At 41.0% G+C, this 16,189-nt stretch overlaps 1 long non-coding RNA gene across 1 annotated transcript in view; it reads left to right on the forward strand.

Annotated features, from left to right (window-relative positions):
- The first annotated feature begins 2,055 nt into the window (after positions 1–2,055).
- Positions 2,056–16,189, forward strand: part of LOC309963032 — a 94,667-nt gene continuing 80,533 nt past the window's right edge. The window contains exon 1 of the long non-coding RNA XR_014326277.1: positions 2,056–2,138. This is a non-coding gene — a long non-coding RNA (uncharacterized lncRNA). The remainder of the gene's footprint in view (positions 2,139–16,189) is intronic.

Here is a 16,189-nt window from a genome sequence, read left to right on the forward strand (position 1 = left end):
AATCTAAAAATTTCCATGTCATTCCTACACCCCAGAGGTTGGCAAACGGTTTTTCTGTAAAGGGTCAAATAGTAAATAGTTTAGGTTTTGAAGTCATATAGTCTCTGTCGTGACTACTCAACTATGCTCTTATAACACGAAGCATCCATGGTCAATGCATAAATAAATGGACATGGCTGTTTTCCAATAAAACTTTATTTACAAACACAGGTGGCAGGCTGCTTTGCCCTGTGGGCTGTGCTTTGCCAATCCCTGCTATGCCATAAGAATATATCCATAAACTTCCAAAGATTTCTTTTTTTTAATAAATATTATCATATCTTTTTGAGGAGACTTAAAATAAGGAATACATTAATGGATAGAAAAGAAGAAGAAGGAAATTAGATGATCCTAATGCCTAAGATACATTGATGCTGAGTTTTCAAGGGTGAGACACACAGATATGGACGCTACCATTAAGGAACTCACAGAAGTAGTAGTGAAAACAGGTCTTAATCAAATAATCAAAGAAATAAAGGAGAAACTGCAAATTTGAAAATGCAGAGGTCTTTAATTCTAAAAATGCCCCCTGAGCTTCCTTCAACTACCGACTCTTGGACAGATGTATAAGAATGAATAGGCATTTACTATTTTTTTTACTCTTTTGAAGGGAGGAAAAAAAATTAGGAAAAGGAAAATAAATAAGAAATCACCTACAGTTGCTATGAAGGGGTCATATAGTAGGAAAAAGGTACTTTTAAGAAACTTAAGGACTTCCCTGGTGGTGCAGTGGTTAAGAATCCGCCTGCCAATGCATGGGGACATGGGTTCAAGCCCTGGTCAAGGAGGATCCCACATGCCCCGGAGCAACTAAGCCTGTGCACCACAACTACTGAGCCTGCACTCTAGAGCCCGTGAGGCACAACTACTGAGCCCACGTGCCACAACTACTGAAGCCCACGTGCCTAGAGCACGTGCTCTGCCACAAAAGAAGCCACCACAGTGAGTAGCCCGCGAATTGCAATGACGAGTAGCCCCCACTCACCGCAACTAGAGAAGACCCGCACGCAGCAACAAAGACCCAACGCAGCCAAAAATTAACTAATTTAAAAAAAAGAAACTTAAATAATACCAGTATTGTTGAAGAGAGAGAGAGACAGAGAGGGGGAGAGATTAGGAGTACATTGTGAAATGAGGTTGGAGAGGTAACAAGATCCTAAATTATGCAAGGTTTTGTAGGTCATATTAAGAAGTTTTGGGACTTCCCTGGTGGCACAGTGGTTAAGAATCCACCTGCCAATGCAGGGGACACGGGTTTGAGCCCTGGTCCAGGAAGATTCCACATGCCATGGAGCAACTAAGCCTGTGCATCACAGCTAGTGAGCCTGCACTCTAGAGCCTACGAGCCACAACTACTGAGCCCACACACCGTGACTACCGAAGCCCTTGCACTCTAGGGCCTCTGTACCGCAACTACTCAGCCTGCGTGCTGCAACTACTGAAACCTGTGCACCTAGAGTCCGTGCTCCACAGCAAGAGAAGCCACCACAATGAGAAGCCTGTGCACCGCAACGAAGAGTAGCCCTGGCTAACCACAACTAGAGAAAGCCCGCGTGCAGTAATGAAGACACAATGCAGCCAAAAATAAAATAAATAAAAATTTTAAAAGAAGTTTCTCTTCATTCTAAGAGCAAATAGGGATCCAGTGATTGACATGCTCAAATCTGCACTCTGAGAAGATCATTCTCACTGTGGTACAGAGGACTACATTGAAGAATGATGGGGTGTGTCACATGCTAGGGAGCAAGGGACTAAAATGGATTTTTAATTAGGATGGTGGAGGTGAATTAGTGTGTGGGGTTTGTGACATCTTCTGGAGACCTTTAGGAAGCCAAGTCAACAGAACTGGGAGATAGACTGGATATAGTATTTCAAAAATGAATAACTATGAAGCAAAAAACCCCATATGAGCCTTAATATACCCTAAGCTGAGGATAGCAGAAATTGCTATTTGCCTAAAGAATGTCCATTCTCTCCTATTTCTTACTAATAGAACCACAGTTTTGATGTGAGTGACAACATGCTGAGACTGAAAAAATACTGACATCCCAGACTCCTTTGCAGACGGGAGAAAGGTGGGGACATGGAATAACACTCTGGTAAGTGAAATGTAGCAGCTGTTGGGTGGATTTTCTGGAAATAATTGACTTGGCCAGCGTGTACTCATTTGCCGCTTGACCTTCTCTTTCTTTCTGCCTGGAATGTGTATAAAATGGATGGATCTCTAGCAGTTTCTGCCAAGTATATAAACAAAAGTGACACTTTAAGGACAAGAGACAGAGAGCTAGAAGGAAGCCCCATGATTTTTTATAACATGATGATGGTAGTATAGCAGCCCTGGACTGCATATGATACATATGACAGAGCTTCTTTACGTGAAAGGAAAGTAAACTCCACCTTGTTAAAAATATTATATTTGAAGCTTCTGTAAGTTGAAGCTAACCCAGTCTCTAACTGATATAGAAGATGTTCATTAAAAATACAATGCATCGGGCTTCCCTGGTGGCGCAGTGGTTGAGAGTCCGCCTGCCGATGCAGGGGACACAGGTTCGTGCCCCGGTCCGGCAGGATTCCACATGCTGCGGAGCGGCTAGGCCCGTGAGCCATGGCCACTGGGCCTGTGCGTCCGGAGCCAGTGCTCCGCAACGGGAGAGGCCACAACTGTGAGAGGCCCTCGTACCGCAAAAAAAAAAAAAGCTACTGAGTCAGTCTACCAAACACTTAAGGAAGAGTTAACACTGATCCTTCTTAAACTATTCTAAAACATTGCAGAGGAAGGAACATCTCAGTGCTATCTGCTTCATTACTTTGGTCTTATGATCCAGCAGATCCAAAAATGATGCTTGGAGTTTCCTTGGCAAATAGGATGGAGACATGGGAAACACCAACAGGAAAATTGCAGCATAGTCCACTAGTATTGGGGGCTAGGGGGAATATATGCCCTTTTCTCTAAATATTGATTCTCCTTTTAAGAAACAGTTTCTGACTTGCTAATTGACCATGGCAAAGTCTGAATATCTAACTTAGGAAAAAGCTAACTTAGTGACCATGCAGCCTGAGCTTCCATCATGAACCAAGTGTTGTCCAACTACATACCTGCACTGTTGATCATACCCAGCAGCAATCTATCATCAAGTGGAAATGATATATAAAAGACGGGGCTCAGGCATCCCCAGAAGATCCAGGTAAGCTGAATGAGTAAGCACCTCAGATTCCTTTGACACAAACTCTTCTTGTTTTGTATACTCTCCCTTAACCATGTCTATAACCTTCTGGGGAGTTCCTTATAATCAGTTAACTAAGGAACAAGAAAATCAAGCCTATTTTTCGTATGGATTTGCACATTATTTTGGTACCACACAAAACTAGCACTATAGCCCACTGAAGGCTGAAGATGAAAGACAATCCCTCCACATCATCAGGTGATACCTTTTGGTTATTCATGTTTTCTACAGTGAGAGATGGCCAGAGGTACTGATCTACAGTGATTCTTGGGCAGTTGCTAATGATTTTTCTAGTAAGAGACTTGGAGGGAACAAGATCGGAAGATTAGTGCCAAGGAAATCTAGGAAAGAGGTATCTGGATGGACCTCTCAGAATGGGCACAGACTGTCAAGATAATTATGCACTATGTGGATACTGGCCAAGGGAAATGGAAGCTCTTAATAATGGACAAAACAATGCACTCTATAGATGTGTCAACGTCTTTCCCCAGCCACCCCGATGCTTGGTCAGTGATCCCATGAGCAAAGTGGCCTTGCTAGCAGGAATGGAAGATATGCATGAAGTCAAAAACATTGGTTTCCCCTTACCAAGCTTGACCTAGCTAATGCTGTTGCTCAGTGACTAATCTGCCAAACTCAGAGACTAATGCTGAGGCCCTGATATGGTGTCATTCCCCAGAGAGACTGCCGAGACACCTGATGACGAGTGGATTGCATTAGACATCTTCCATGATGGAGATGACTGAGATGTGTTCTCGCAGGAGTAGACACATATACTTGCACATGGATTTGTCTTCCTTGCTCATTGTACTCTGCCAGCATCATCCTTATAAACTCACAGAATGCCTAATTTCATCAAGGGATTGCCCACAGTATTTCTTCTGAGGAAGAAACTATTCTCACTGCACAAGATTACAGCAGTGGGCATATGCCCATGGGATTATTTATCTTACCTCATACCCCATCACCCAGAAGTGGCTGGCCTGTTGAAATGTAGAATGGCTTATTGATTCCGTTATAGCGCCAGTTGGAAAACAACTCTGTAAGAAGATGGGATTGTGTCTTATATGATGCAATATATGCTTTATAGCAGAGACTATTATATGATGTTTTCTCCCCCATACCCAGAATGCATGAGTCCAGGAATCAAGGAAGTGGCTCTGGGAGTGGATGCTCTCACGATTACTACCAGTAACCTACTAGCAGTATTTTTGCCCCCAATGTTTGTAACTTTGAGCTGTATTGGTTTGGAGGTCTTACTCTCTGAAAGGAGGAGGGCGTTCACCAGGGGACACAGCAATAATTTCACTGAATTGGAAGATAAGACAGCCATGTGGCCAGTTGGGCTACATATGTCTCACAGCAATGAATAGAAAATGAGGTTACTCTACTGACTGGAGTGATTGATACCAATTACCAAGGAGGAATTAGGTAGCTGCTACACAACAGATATAAAGAGGACTATGTCTGGAATCCAGGAGATTTCCTAGGGGAGCCTCTGGGAACTTCCAAGCCTGATACTAAACGTTAATGTTAAATTGCAGCAAGCAATAAAAAGACAAGATTTTTGAGTACTCAGACCCTTTGAGAATGAAGATTTGGATCACACCACTAGGGAAGTAACCTAATCCACTGAGGTTATGGCTGAGGGCAGGGAAAATATAAAATGTGTAATAAAAGAAAGAAGCCGTCCATGTCAATTGCAGTATCGTGACCAAATTGGGAATCAAAGAATGTAGTAGTTTTCTATATTTTCTTTTTGCTCTTTACATGTGTGTCCCTTTGTATACTTTGCCATTTTCTTCTTCTTTCTCCTCACCATAATTATTTTATATGCAGATTGTCATAGATTAAGTTTACAATTTACTCTAACAGCATTTTCAATGAAATTTCCTCTGAATTTTAGAAGTAATTAATACTGCCAGTGATCCGTAGTGACAACTGGGATTATAGGTCTCCTCATTTGGGGGAAATGATGAGAATGTCTTCACTTGTTCAAAGGACAGCTTTAGCTTGTTAGATAGAAACATAGAGTCATTTCACCATTGTTTGGAAGTTCAAATGTGTATGGAGGGGTGTGTAGGAAAGATCAATAACCAGAAAAGATGGGGCATGCCACTTGTCAATTTATTGCCTTTCAATTATAAATCTACCCTTCATGGATTCAGAGGGTGACTCTGGACATGGACCTTGTAAACATTTCTCCTTCGCCAGCTGGCATGATGTTAAGCTTTGTCAGTAGAGGGAACGGGAAGGACACTGCAGGAAGAAGCAGCATCTCTTCCAGGTCCTGGCATGTTTTCCACACTTCTTTTTTGTTTTTGTTTTGCGGTGAGCGGGTCTCTTACTGCTGTGGCCCCTCCCACTGCGGAGCACAGGCTCTGGACGCACAGGCCTACAGGCCATGGCTCACAGGCCCAGCCGCTCCGCGGCATGTGGGATCTTCCCGGACCGGGGCACGAACTTGTGTCCCCTGCATCGGCAGGCGGACTGTCAACCACTGCGCCACCAGGGAAGCCCTTCCACACTTCTTGTTCCTGCAGTGCTTGGCCATCCTGTGGGACACCAGTGATGCTCACCTCCAGCAACGTTTAATGACAGCACCCCAGGTGGGTTCTTGGCAGGTTTCACAATCACCCAAGCAAATTCACCAGCACTCCCTTGCCAGCTTCCTATAAATTGTGTTGGAACCCTGGGAGGTGTTCTTCTGCCTGTCAACCTTGTTCTCTGGCACCTCAGCAAACTTCCCCATCCAGCAGGCTGCAGCCACACACTCCCCAATGAAGCCTGAGTCATTGGCTTGGTAGGTAATGGGGAACAATTTACAACGTGTTAGTTTCCTCGGAACTCTGGCTTAGTCCTAGAGATAACAGCGTCTCCCTACCTATGCTATTCTTATGTTCTTTAGAGTTCTTTTTACTCACTAGTAAATAACACCGTGTTATTAGTTAATAATTCTTTATATTAAACTTTCCTTGTTCAAATTGCTGTGATGTTTCTCCTGAATGCACTTTATTTGGGTAATATGGGTCCATGAAGTGCATGAGAGGAAAGGCATTAGCTGTAGAAAGATCAGCAACCACATGTCGGGAAACAGTATCCTCCTTCTCAGGAACTGTGCTTCAGTACGTGGTGATGAGCACACGTGGGGGTGGATGCTACGGCAGAGGAGATGGAGAGGAGGGACTGCACCACTTAAGCCTGGGGAGACCCTCTGGGCCAAGAAAAGGATTTTTATGCCATTACATATTTTTATTTCAAAAGTATTTTTCCAGGTACTAATCTATAGGGTAAATACACTTACTATTTTAAAAATTAATTTAGGCATTGTAGGTAATGAGAATTTCCTTGAACAAATTTTTGAGATTAATCTATAGCTAACTGACAACTGATGGCAACTGTATCTTGAGAGATAAACTCAGTGTCAGTCTCTAGAGAGAGAATGCCCCACTGTGGCCAAATAGGGAACTTAGAAATATTTTCAGTAACTCTTAAGGGGTTTGTGCTCTGCTTCCTTTGTAAAACCAGTTACTGTGTCCCTCACAGCACAGTAATACACCGCTGAGTCTTCCTCTTGAGCTGATAGATTTTTCAGATGGAAGGATGCCTCACCCTTGTTGAGGTCAGCCGTGAAACCTCTGATACTCTCTCTTGAGGTGTGTCTCAGGAGTAACTGGAGGTGTTGTTTGGGGTAGTGTACATACCAGAAGAGCTCAGGACTCCCAGAATATGAGTAGTTGCACTTCACCTGCACTGGGGACCCTTCAAAGACAGAGATGTGGTCCTCAGGCTGAGTCACTGGGCTCTTGTTCCTCCTGTAACACCAATTCTGGATCAGGGATTGTGTTGCAGACAGAGGAGAATAGTTCGTTAAACTGATTCTAAATCAGAGGACCAGAGAAAGATAGAATAAAAAGAGACTTTACTCACTGAGTGTGAATATCATCACAAGCACTGAGATGAGGGTGGGCTTCATGTCTGAGCTGTGAAGAAACAGGAAGCTCCTTTCTGCAGGTTTTTCCTGGAAACAATTCAGCCACATGGACACCTTGACAGAGCAGTGAGTGAGTTTACACTGGCATGCAAAGTGAAAACTCTTCCTCAAAGGGCTGGCTGCTTTCTGGCTTTCTATCAAGTTCAAGTTGTGTAGCATCTTCCTCTAGAGGCCCTATCTGATACTGCAGATAATCTCGGGCTTCAGGAGGCCTTCAGTTCTGAAACAGAATGGTGAGGGATTTCCTGCACAGTTAATAAGACGAAGTGTAATGCTGTAGTAAGTGAAGAAGCATGTTACCAGAAAGGTCCAGATAGAGATTTCGACGGAACATAATAGAAAGTCCAAACATACAAATTATTTATGGAAATTTAGTTATCAAAAAATAGTGAAAAGATGGTATATTCAGTAAAATATGTCTTCATGAATGGAGAGTCATCTAGAGATCAGCAACTAAATTTGGATGCATACGTTAACATCAGCTATGAAATAAATTCCAAATAGAGATAATTAATATTTTAAATAAAATGAAATCATATTTTTATAAATTTAGGATGGTCATGAATTTTCTAAACATGAGAGTCAGAAAGAATAAGGGAAAATATTGATAGATCAGCCTTCACAGAAATTTAAGCTTCTGTACAAGTGTGTTAATGAAATGTGTAAACATTACCATATCAAGGTATTTTCCCTTCATCATCGATTCTGACCTTCCTCACACCAGGAATGGCCCTTTAGAACTTAGTTCTACAGGTTTTTTTGACCTAAGAATAAGGCAATTCTAGAAAGGTGGTAGATTTAAAATGTCCCTGATCCCCTGTGCTTAGCCAAGGAGCTTCTGTGGAAGCCAGCCATGCTGTGCCAACAGAGCTTAAGTGAGGTGTCCCATTGAGGCTCATATAGAAATCTGGGGTCAGTAGCAGGGAACTTCAGGATGAAGAGCAGAAAACAATAGGTTGTAGAGAAAGCTTGGCATGTACAGATCAATGGACATCTAAGAAGGAAACTAGTTGTTTGGGGAAAGCCTTTCCTCTAGCCCCCAAATAGCTGAGAAGAAACTAACAGGTAGGCTGAGTCCCAGCTGTCTCTAATGAAGAGGAGTACAAGGAGATAGGAGAGCAAAGAGATTTCCTTCTAGTTTTTCAGCAAGGTACTGGCATTGTTGCTGAGACCAGTGCCCTACTGTCTGCTACATTGCTGATCACAGGTATAGAAATATCTAGGCTTTCCACCCTCACAACATTGCCTCCACTTAAAGTGTCCCAGTAATCAGACATGTCAGGAAGGAGTAAAGAAAGGGAAATGATACCTCAGAGAAAAATAAGGGCTTCATCTGGGGAAAATATAGTCTGAAAAAATTATCAGAGTCAGTGACACAATTTCCCTAGCCAAAAATCAGGACACATAGTTTGACAGTGATCAAGAATTCATTTACAAGGAAGCTCTCGCAAGGAAAGAATATCTCACTCAATGCATTGTTTATTTATTGAATCTCTTAGAAGAAAACATAGGAAAAATACTCTTTGACATAAATCACAGCAAGATCTTTAATGACCCACCTCCTAGAGTAATGAAAATAAAAACAAAAATAAACAAATTGGACCTAATTAAACTTAAAAGCTTTTGCACAAAATCTGCAGATTCGGTGCAATGCGTATCAAAATCCCAATGACATTTTTTACAATCCTAAAATTCATATGGAATCGCAAAGGACCCCAAATAGCCAAAGTAATCTTGAGCAAGGAGAACAAAGTGGGAGGCATTTCACTTCCTGATTTCAAAATATAATACAGGGCTTCCCTGGTGGAGCAGTGGTTGAGAGTCCACCAGCCGATGCAGGGGACACGGGTTCGTGCCCTGGTCCGGGAAGATCCCACATGCTGCGGAGCAGCTGAGCCCGTGATCCATGGCTGCTCGGCCTGCGTGTCCGGAGCCTGTGCTCCGCAACAGGAGATGCCACAACAGTGAGAGGCCCGCGTACCGCAAATAAAAAAATAATAATAATAATACAAAGCTTTTGTAATCAAAACAGTATGGTACTGGCATAAAAACAGACTTACAGGCCAATGGAACAGAAGACTCCGAATTATTATTTGTGATTTGATTAATAGGATATGCTTAAAAAAACTGCCCTCCAAAATATTGTAAAAAGTTTACGCACACTGAAGTTAAGCCTCCCTGAAATCAAAATTTCATAATTTCTACTGGCAGAAAAATGGGTCGTTCAAAATGTTGAGCCTGGAAAGCTGCCTCAAAATAAACTAACAAACAAAAATTATGAAAAATACAAAGCCTTAAACCTCAACCTCTCTACACACACACACACACACACACACACACACACACACACACACGCAAATTTAAAGATTTAAAGACAAAATTAATCTGAGAAAAACTAAAGAAAATATGAGATAAAATTTTATCATTTTAGAGTGCTACAGATTTTTAAGCATGAAATATAACTCAGACTCCATAAAAGAAATTTTTCAAAAATTTACTACATACTATTTTTAAAATTCTGCCTGCCAAACAATCAAGACCATAAACAAAGTCAAAAAGGTTATATTAAACTTTTTTAAAAGACACGTATATGTGACAGTCTTATGACAACTTTCTTAACATAGAGAATGTTCTTTAAACTGTATATTTAAATGACTATAACACAGTAGGAGATGGGAAGATATATGAATAGACAATTTATACAAAAACATATAAATGACTTTTAAATGAAATGAAGCTCCATCTCATTCATAAATTTTAAATTATTAAATTTTTTTTAAAAAGCCTAACTGATAAGCAACAGTCCAGAACCTTAGTAATACACAAGGTTTGGGGAAAATAGATATTCTGCCTAATCATGACTATTGGCGGTAAAACTTATCTAGAAGAAAATTTAGTTGAATCATATAGACTATGAGTATGCTACTTTCTTGAATAATAATTTTTTCCTTGAAGTGAATAGTTAATTATTACATTTTAAATTTTTAATTATTTTGGCTTACGTACTTATATGTGCTGTTGCTCAATTCTTCAATGGCTAACTTCCAATTTTCTGCTTGGTTTGGGAAATGATCACTGCTTGTTATATAGGCACTGGTAGAGAACATGGGTAGTCTGCTGCTTATTTATTTTCAGTCTTCCTATTTTCAGCCTTCACTCACTGAATGCCCTCAAAACACACAAACAGGGCTTCCCTGGTGAGGCAGTTGTTCAGAGTCTGCCTGCCGATGCAGGGGACACGGGTTCGTGCCCCGGTCTCGGAAGATCCCACATGCTGCGGAGCATCTGGGCCTGTGAGCCATGGCCACTGAGCCTGCGCGTCCAGAGCCTGTGCTCCGCAACGGGAGAGGTCACAACAGTGAGAGGCCCACGTACAGAAAAAAAAAAACAACAACTAAGGCTTAAAAAAAAAACACATGGACGGGGACAAAATATTTGCAAAACATATATTTGATATATTACTTGTATCCCGAATGTATATTAAAAATCACAGAATTCAATAATAAAACAACCCCATTAAAAAAAACACACACACAAACACACACAGCACCATCCACCCTAATTATTCAAGTGTAATTAATGCTTCTGGTTTCTAAACCCTTCCACAGGGGTACAGCACACATCCAAGTGCTTCTTGTTTCTTCTTACATTGGCCCCAAGTCTCATTGTTTATGTGACTTTACCTTGAAATTACTTTGGCCCTGGATGAGGAACTACTGATGTCAGACTCTTTTTTCAAAATCACTAATGAAGAGTTGGGTATGGGGAATATTCACTTCTTGTTCTTATTCTCTAGAAATTTGTATGAGTTTTGTATCAACCAGAGACTGAGGGACAAACCACCATAGACTGTGCCACAGAGTGGATCAAATGGAGAGACACTCAGCCTCCAGGCCCCTTGCTGCCACTCAAAGAGTTTGTGCTCAGCTGCCCCTGCAGTTCCCATCACTGTGTCACTCAGAGCACAGTAGTACACAGCCGAATCTGAATCTTGGACTGAGGCTTTCTCCAAGTGGAAGGATTTTGATTCTTTGTGGTATGTGGCTTCAAACTCCTTATTGGTTCCCTTCTCATTGTCCTTCATGGCTTTCAGAAGGACCTTTGGACCTTCTCCAGGATATTGAACATACCAGAAAGTAATGGGGTACCCAGTGGCTGAATAAGTGCAATTTATGGTCAAGGCAGCCCCTTCTGGAAGAGTCATTTGGCCATCCATCTGGGTCACTGAGTCTTCACGGGTTTGTCCTGGGGAAAAATAAAAGAGTTCTGTATCATCTTGGGCATAAAGCTCTGGGATAAAATTATGATTAAAGGTTTTGTTGACATAACAGAAGAAAGAATCCAAATTTTTAGAGGCATTTTGCTTACCAAGCACTAAGAGTATCACAGTCACTAAGCCTGGAGAAGAGTTCATCTCTAGAGTGTCTCCTGAATAATGTCCTTGACTCTTCACATGAAGAAATATTGAAGTCACTGTGAAGTGATAAACCTAAGCCTAGTTTCAGACAGGAAATGTGTTTGTGTTAGGAAACTGCACCCCCTGGTGGACAGAGACTGAAATGGGATGCACGTTTCCTGGTCTCCTCAAGTCAGAAAAATGTTATCCTTGACTTTATTCATGAGGTACATGCCAGTCTTCAGGTGGTGCTTGGAAATCTGATCAAGAGCTGTCATAACTTCGCAGGTCTGTTTTGCTCTTAGGACCCTGCCTGACATGGAAGTTCTTTAACAGAGCATCCCAGGTATTTCTGCAGCTGAGAAGATACCAGTTTTCTTAAGCACTTTATATAGTACTTTATATTCTCAGGTATCCATGGTGGGCCAGCCTATAATCCACTGAATGTAGAAAAGAATCTGAGGTTGATTACAGAGGACGTAATAAGAAGCCAAATCAGTACTGAGTGATCTCTGTGTTTCAGCATTGTACCCCAATTTATAGAGCAACAGTGACTGACATGTGTTACATGCTCACTAAATATTTGTTATACCAGACAAAACTAATGAATCAAGGGTCACCGATTGAGGAATCACTACTACTTGAAATATAATATTTTATTGGTCCCAAAATAATATCTTCTTAATAAAATCTTTTCAGAGGAAAAAGCCACACTATCTTATCAATAGTCAAAGAATCCTGAATTTCAGAATCATTAAAATGTGAAAACAAAAGAAATATCATAATTGAAATGATCAAATCCTTATAGAACGGTCTGAGATCAATGTCTTATTCTCCTACTATTTTCTTGACTCCAGATAAAAGGGTTGGCCTATATGAATCAGACAAGTACTAATCTTATACTCCTAGTGAATAACCTCAAGGATGCTTTCTGTTACCATCCATCGGCCATATTTTATTGCCAAACTTTAATCGAATAATTTTCCTCCACTGGGTTCGGAACTCTAAAGATGTGGATTTGTTTCAAAAGCCTCGAGCATGAGTTAGGACTCTCTTTTTTCCCAGCTTTTCAAATTATTAAAGACATAGCTGATATTCATACAACAGCTGATAATAGAATCAATGTGGAAGTGATTTAAAATTACAGATTCTGGGATCCCACAACTAACTTCATGAATCATACTTTCCAGGATTGAGACCCACAACTGTGTAATTTTTTATTCCCTTGGCCCTGCTGCACAGCTTGTAGGCTCTTAGGTCCCCACCGAGGGATTGAATCCGGGCTCTCAGCAGTGAAAGTGCGGAGTCCTAACCACTGGACTGCCAGGGAATTCCCACAAGTGTGTAATTTTTTAAAGCTCCTCGATGGTTAGGGAAATGCAGATCAAAACTACAATGAGGGGGGCTTCCCTGGTGGGGCAGTGGTTGAGAGTCCACCTGCCGATGCAGGGGACACAGGTTCGTGCCCCGGTCTGGGAAGATCCCACATGCCACGGAGCGGCTGGGCTCGTGAGCCATGGCCGCTGAGCCTGCACGTCCGGAGCCTGTGCTCCGCAACGTGAGAGGCCACAACAGTGAGAAGCCTGCGTAACGCAAAAAAAAAAAAAAAAAAAGGTATGATTTTTTGAGTTAAAAATTTTTAAGACTTTTATAAATTGTTTTATATTGGAGTATAGTGGATTTACAATGTTGTGTTAGTTTCTGCTGTACAGCAGAGTGAATCAGTTATACATGTACATATATCCACTCTTTTTAGATTCTATTCCCATGTAAATCATTACACTCTTTTTTAGATTCTATTCCCATGTAAGTCTATTCTCATATAAGTATTCAGTAGAGTTCCCTGTGCTATACAGTAGGTTCTTCTTAGTTATCTATTTTACATATAGTAGTGTTATATGTCAATCCCAATCTCCCAATTTATCCCTCCTCCCCATTTCCCCCTTGGTAACCATAAGTTTGTTTTCTGCATCTGTGACTCTACTTCTGTTTTGTAAATAGGTTCATTTGTACCATTTTTTTTAGATTGAACATATAAGCAATATCATATGATATTTGTCTTTCTCTGTCTGACTTACTTCACTCAGTATGACAATCTCTAGGTCCATCCATGTTGCTGCAAATGGCATTATTTCATTCTTTTTTATGGCTGAGTAATGTTCCATTGTATGTATGTACCACATCTTCTTTATCCATTCCTCCATTGGTGAACATTTAGGTTGCTTCCATGTCCTGGCTATTGTAAATAGAGCTTCAATGAACACTGGGGTGCATATGTCTTCTTGATTTATGGTTTTCTCTGGATATATTCCCAGAAGTGAGATTGCTGGATCATATGATAGTTTTATTTTTAGTTTTTTAAGGAACCTCCATACTGTTCTCCATAGTAGCTGTATCAATTTACATTCCCACCAGCATTGTAGGAGGGTTCCCTTTTCTCCACACCCTCACCAGCATTTATTGTTTGTAGATTTTTTGATGGAGGCCATTCTGATCAGTGTGAGGTGATAGCTCATTGTAGTTTTTGTTTTGTTTTGTTTTGTTTTTTGCGGTACGTGGGCCCCTCACTGTTGTGGCCTCTCCTGTTGTGGACCACAGGCTCTGGACGCGCAGGCTCAGCAGCCATGGCTCACAGGCCCAGCCGCTCCGTGGCATGTGGGATCTTCCTGGACCGGGGCACGAACCTGTGTCCCCTGCATCGGCGACGGATTCTCAACCACTGCCCCACCAGGGAAGCCCCCCTCATTGTAGTTTTGATCTGCATTTCCCTAATAATTAATGATGTTGAGCATCTTTTCATGTGCCTCTTGGCCATGTGTATGTCTTCTTTGGAGAAATGTCTATTGAGATCTTCCACCCATTTTTTTTGACTGGGTTGTTTGGTTTTTTGACATTGAGCTGCATGAGCTGTTTCTATATATTGGAGACTAATCCCTTTTTTGTGAATTCATTGGCAAATATTTTCTCCCATTCTGTGGGTTGTCTTTTCATCTTGTTTATGGTTTCCTTTGCTGTGCAAAAGCTTTTAAGTTTCATTAGGTCCCACTTGTATATTTTTGGTTTTATTTTCATTACTCTAGGCGGTGGACCAAAAAAGATTTTGCTGTGATTTATGTCAGAGAGTGTTCTGCCTATGTTTTCCTCTAAGAGTTATTATTTGGTCTTAAATTTAGATCTTTATTTTCATGTATGGTGTTAGAGACTGTTCTAATTTCATCCTTTTACACGTAGCTGTCCAATTTTTCCAGCACCACTTAATGAAGGGACTGTAAGACATTCCTTTTAAGATTTCTACTCTACACAACTGCTTTCGAAATGCAAATATAAGAGGCAGTTACAATACAAGATCACTTAGCAACCACCCATTACCATTCAAATTTTAAGACACTGAGATAATGGGATTAGAGGTAGAAGGAGGAAATTTGAGGGAAGGAGTATTTGGGATTGTGTAACACTGATTGAAAAAGAGGGCCTGGAGGTTTCCAAAATGTGCCACATGATGGCAAAAATACTTTTGAAGGACTGGTGCAGTGAAGGGCAAGAGCAGAGAAACAAGATAATTCATACTCTGCTTCTCACAATGTCCTTTTAAGAGCCACTAATTATTGATCTTTTTGTGGAAAGGACTGATGGGAGGCAGGTAAAGCTTACATTATGGTAATTGAGCTATTCCATGCTAGAGGTGTTAATAGAATGACGATTAGCACAAAGTTTGTGACATATCAGGCACCTTAGAAAGTAAACAAGTGTACCATTAACTCAGCTAACAAAACTAAATTAAATGACTTCATTAAACGGTGTAAAACTGCATAATATTCAAAAAGAGGAAAATCACAAAAAGATTTCACAACCTTCCTTATTCAAAACAATACCTGTAATATAATATATATACAATAAATATTTAATGAACAAATTGAAAATCCACAAATTCACGCGTATCTTTACTAATTTTTGAATCAGATGTCTCTGCATTTCCTTAGTCAATTCTTCTAGCTCATTCTAATCACTAAATGGCAAGGATTTTATGTGGCTATTTTTTGTCTTCAATAAAAAATTTGAACCCAAATTTTCAGGGATAAGGTTGTTTTTGATGAATGATAGCTCTAGACCTGGTCTACGAACCCAGAGAAATATGTTCTTAGAAGGAGTGTTTTCCCTCTAACCCTACACCTGTGCTGCCACAGCCCTAACCACTTCCTGTCTGTGAAGGCAATTCCTTGCCCTGGTCCCTATAGCAGACAGATGTATCAAGCAGAGCCCTGGGTTTTGGTATACCTGCCTCCAACACGCCTCTCACTGTGGGCTCACTCAGTGCACAGAAATACACTGCAGAGTCCTCCAGCTGTGAAGCTGAGATGGCAAGTTTGATGGATTTGTTTGCCTTCTGGAAATTCATTGAGTAGCGACCTTCTGTTGCATTTTGCTGGTTATAAGAGTCCTGACGAATAAGGAGAATCATCGCCCCACTGCTGGGCTGCTTGTATCAGTATAGACTATAACTGAAATCATTTGTGTCATATATGCAATCCAGGGTCA

Source organism: Leucopleurus acutus (genome assembly GCF_964270905.1).
Source record: "Leucopleurus acutus genome assembly, chromosome: 1".
Taxonomy (NCBI): Eukaryota; Metazoa; Chordata; class Mammalia; order Artiodactyla; family Delphinidae; genus Leucopleurus; species Leucopleurus acutus.